The sequence below is a fragment of the Sorex fumeus genome, unplaced genomic scaffold, assembly GCF_029834395.1.
Source record: "Sorex fumeus unplaced genomic scaffold, SorFum_2.1 ptg000073l, whole genome shotgun sequence".
NCBI classification, from domain to species: Eukaryota; Metazoa; Chordata; class Mammalia; order Eulipotyphla; family Soricidae; genus Sorex; species Sorex fumeus.
This window is the reverse complement of record NW_026606130.1, coordinates 3,704,291-3,708,634: the sequence shown is the minus strand read 5'-3', so window position 1 is coordinate 3,708,634 and position 4,344 is coordinate 3,704,291. Positions and strand designations below refer to the sequence as shown.

The 4,344-nt window shown below is 47.6% G+C and overlaps 1 pseudogene; it reads left to right on the top strand.

Annotated features, from left to right (window-relative positions):
• The first annotated feature begins 1,261 nt into the window (after window positions 1-1,261).
• Window positions 1,262-2,155, top strand: LOC130038200 (polyglutamine-binding protein 1-like; annotated as a pseudogene).
• Window positions 2,156-4,344: the final 2,189 nt, after the last annotated feature.

The window sequence follows — 4,344 nt, the reverse complement described above, 5'->3', positions numbered from 1 at the left end:
ACAAATAGACAGGAGTTGGGTTTATCAGGGGGCTGGAACGATAGCACAGCGATAGGGCGTTTGCCTTGCACGCAGCCAACATGGCCGACCCGAGTTCGATTCCTCCGCCCCTCTCGGAGAGCCCGGCAAGCTACCGAGAGTATCTCGCCCGCCCAGCAGAGCCTGGCAAGCTCCCCGTGACGTATTCGATATGCCAGACACAGTAACAACAAAGTCTCCAATGGAGACGTTACTGGGCCCGCTTGAGCAACTCGATGAACAACGGGAGGACAGTGGGTTTACCAGCAGGTCCCATCTTGGCGACCTCTAAGAACTTCACTGATAGCAGCTCGAGTGAACACTACTACAATGGAGCCCCTGTCACTACAAACCGACCCTGAGGGAAAATTCTCACAGAGGACTTCACCCATTCCCTAGTACATCACAGTTAGATGCTGGTGGAGACACAGTTGCCAAGTGTGCTTACTCCTGGAAGACAAATCGACTCAGCCTCGGTCTGTTCCCCCTTGACTGCTAGCCAACAGGCCACATCTTTACAAAAGGCGAGCTCCAATGTTCCTCCCAAAGTGCAGTCAGAGAATAGAGGATCCCACTGCCTCTTGTGCTCTCTTGCCTGTCTACAGCCAACCAGGCTGTGCTCCCTGACAGACCCTGCCTGAATGTGCCTTTTTACCAGCTGAGAATAAGGTAGCAAACTCCTTTCACACGTGCCTCAGCTTGTCTTCTCTGGTGCTCACAGAGATTTGCATCGTTGAAGCACCCAGGAACCCAGGAGGTGGCCAGGACTGCAAGCTCCTCATCATTTTCTGCTCTGCCCACTCAGCCACAGCACCACAGTGGCTGCCCCTCACTTTAACCAGGAATCGGGTTGCTGTCTACTTTGGCTTGACCCCAGTCCCACAGCCAGTGCCCTTGGCTAGAACACAGGCCCTCGCCTTCATGGAGAAACAGATGAAATCACCTGCACCGATAGATCAAGACAAACGCCTGGAAAGAACTAGTGCAATGAGACACACGAACTACCTCAAGAAGACTCCAGAAGAAGCAGTCCTAATAATGATGCTTCCAGATATGAAAGGATATGTGAAGGACCACTACAATAAACAAAAAGTCTAAAGAAAATCTGGGAAAGTCGAAACAGAGTACAATGAACTTAAAAAAAAAATACAGTTACCACAAGGTTCTAGAGGAAAGAAGTGCATTTTTGTACTTTTGGAGAAGAGAGCTGACCTTCTGGTGATCATAGAGGCCCAGAAAAGGAGGCAACTGGTGTGACATAGTTCTAGTGCTTGCTCTGCCTGAATTGATTAGACTGTCTTGCTGCCCGGCCATGCCACTGCCTGCAGCACTGCAGACCCGCTTGGCCGGGAGAGGCATTCTCAAACATTTGGAGACCGAACCAGAGGAAGAGATTATTGCTGAGGACTATGATGATGATCCTGTGGACTATGAGGCCACCCGATTGGAGGGCCTGCCACCAAGCTGGTACAAGGTGTTTGATCCTTCCTTACTACTGGAATGTGGACACAGACCTCATGTCTTGGCTCTCCCCACATGATCCCAACTCCATTGTTACCAAACCTGCCAAGAAGCTCAGAAGCAATAACGCAGATGTGGAAGAGAAGTCAGAGTGGAGCCAGGACAAGTCAGAGCAGGTCCATGAGAAGATGGAGCGGGGCCACGAGAAAGCAGAGCAGGGCCACGAGAAGGCTGAGCGAGAGTGAGAGCGGGGTTATGACAAAGGGGAAAGCGAGAGGGAGCGAGCCCGTGAGAGACAGCGAAACCGTGAGAGAGAGCGGGAGCCACGTGAGCACGAATGTGAACGCGAAGGAGAGCGTGAAGGAGAGCACACCCATGACAAGTCAGAGCAGGATGAGGGCAAGGAATGGCGCCACCATTGGCGGGAATCGCTAGCTCCTTACCCCAAGAGCAAAAAGGCAAGCCGGAAGGATGAAGAGTTAGACCCAATGGATCCCAGCTCATACTCAGATGCACCCAGGGGCATCTGGTCAAAGGGACTGCCCAAAAGGAATGAGGCCAAGACAGGCGCCGACACGACTACACGGCACCCCTCTTCCAGCAGCGCCCGTACCCATCCCCAGGGGCTGTGCTACGGGCCAATGCCGAGGCTTCCTGCACCAAGCAGCAGGACTGAGTCTTTCTCCACTGCCCACTCAGCCATCTCTTACTCTGGGTGGGCTTTTAATAAAAAAGCATATAGTGGACCATGAAAAAAAAAAACAATAAAATAAAATAAAAGTAGTAGGTAAACTGAACAAACTGGAGTGGATCAAGAGCAGAGTAGAAAAACCCAAATGTCAAATAATACAGATTGAGATAAGATAGAACAACTTATCCAACAATACTAACAAAAGTATGAAAGAATGGGAAATTTTGAAGATAAAAAGAGCATTCTCTGTGAAAGAGCACCAAGTAGCACAACATTCCTCTGCCAACATAGGGAGTGCAGGAGGATAACAGAGAGATAAAGGGCAGAATTTCTAAAATAAATCATGACCAAAAGCTTCTCTCACCTGGGAGAAAGGAGTTGAGAACCCAGGGGCAGGAAGTTCAAAGATTTCCAGACAAAAATAGTCCCAGTCAGGTGCACACCTGGACACATTATAGTTGGAAAGGCAGAAATTAGAGATAGATTCCAAGAGACTGCAAGGCGAATTTTGGGCAGACACTCCACAGGCAAGAAGGAAGTAGCATGATGTATACAAAGAACTGCATTAAAAAGACCTCCAATGAAGTCTCCTCTGCCCAGCTAAGTCATCACTCAGACTTGGAGGAGATCAAAGAGCTTCCTAGAGAAACAATAATTTAAGTCACTGTCACTGTCCTCCCGTTGTTCATCGATTTGCTCGAGTGGGCTCAGTAACATTTCCATCATGAGACTTGTTACTGTGTTTGGCATATCGAATTCATCACGGGGAGCTTGCCAGGCTTTGCCCTGCAGGTGAGATACTCTCGAAAACTTGCCGGGCTCTATGAGAGGGGCAGAGGAATCGAACTTGGGTTGACCGGGTCGGCCGCATGCAAGGCAAACGCCCTACCCACTGTACTATCGCTCCAGCCCATAATTTAAGTAATTAAAGAAAAGAAAGGAAACCCTACTGGGAAAGTGGCACGATACCTTAAAAGAATAAAATGTGGAAGGTGTGTGGAATAATCATAGGTACCTTTAAAAGAAACTCAAAATTCACATGCCTCCAATATTAATAACTTCGTTCCCCCCCCCCCTCCATTTCTTTTGTTGTTGCTGTCTAATGGATAGGGCAGGGTCACGTGCATGTTTTCAGTTTTCACACATTTAGTTGTGGTACTCCTTGAGAGTCACATGCTTGGTTACAGCAATCACAAAATCTTAACTTTTATTTACTTGTTTTTCATTGATTGCAATTCAATTGTTTGCGGTACTGTTGATAATGGTTTCACGTGCATACAATTCCAACGCAATACCCATCATCAGTGTACCCGCCTTTCTTCTCTAATATCCTTTGCTCCGCTCCCTTTCAACTGCCCCCGCCCCCCAACTCAGTTCTCTCCTTATGTTGCTTTGGCCCTTTGTTGCTACCTTGCTGTGCTTCTGTGTGTCGCACAGACCTGGGAGTCATCCTGTAGCTACCTTTTCAGTCTGCCTTCACTCAAGGCGATAACGTCTTGATCCCTCCCCGTCATGGCAAAATGCACGACTTTCTTTGTTCTAGGAGCTGCAGAGTATTCTATTGTCTATGTATTTCCACATAAACTCAAAATGATATATGCACACCGCTGTGCATTCCAGCCTGGTTACAATGAAAAACAATTGGGAAACAATCCCAGTGCCCAAAGACAGATGAGAGGAAAAGAAATGTGGTACACTGGGGGCAGAGAAACCATATAGCAGGTAATGCTGCTTGCCTTGCACGGGCCAACCCGGGTTCGGTCCCCAGCACCACCTCCTAGAGTCCTCTGAGTCCCGCCAGAAGTGATCCCTCAGCATAAATTCAGGAGTAGGCCCCGAACATAGCCAGCTGCTATTTGTTTTTCCCTTCATATGTTTCTTTGCACCCCACATAGGAGAGAGATCTTTTCTTCTACAGTGGAGGCCTTGACACCTACACACATATAGCAGAGTAAGTAAGGCAAAACTCCTGTAATTCCACAAAATTGTAAATCAATGGGAAGTTGAAAACATGTTTTTAAGTGTATCTTTCTCTGTTGGCATACATGTTTTTAAAATCGATAGTGTGAATAATTCAGGTTAAAATTCACATGAAATAGATAAATTTACAATTTAGTAGAAGTGAAGAGAGAAGTCAGAGTATTTTAAGGGAAAATCTGAATTGACTTACCGAA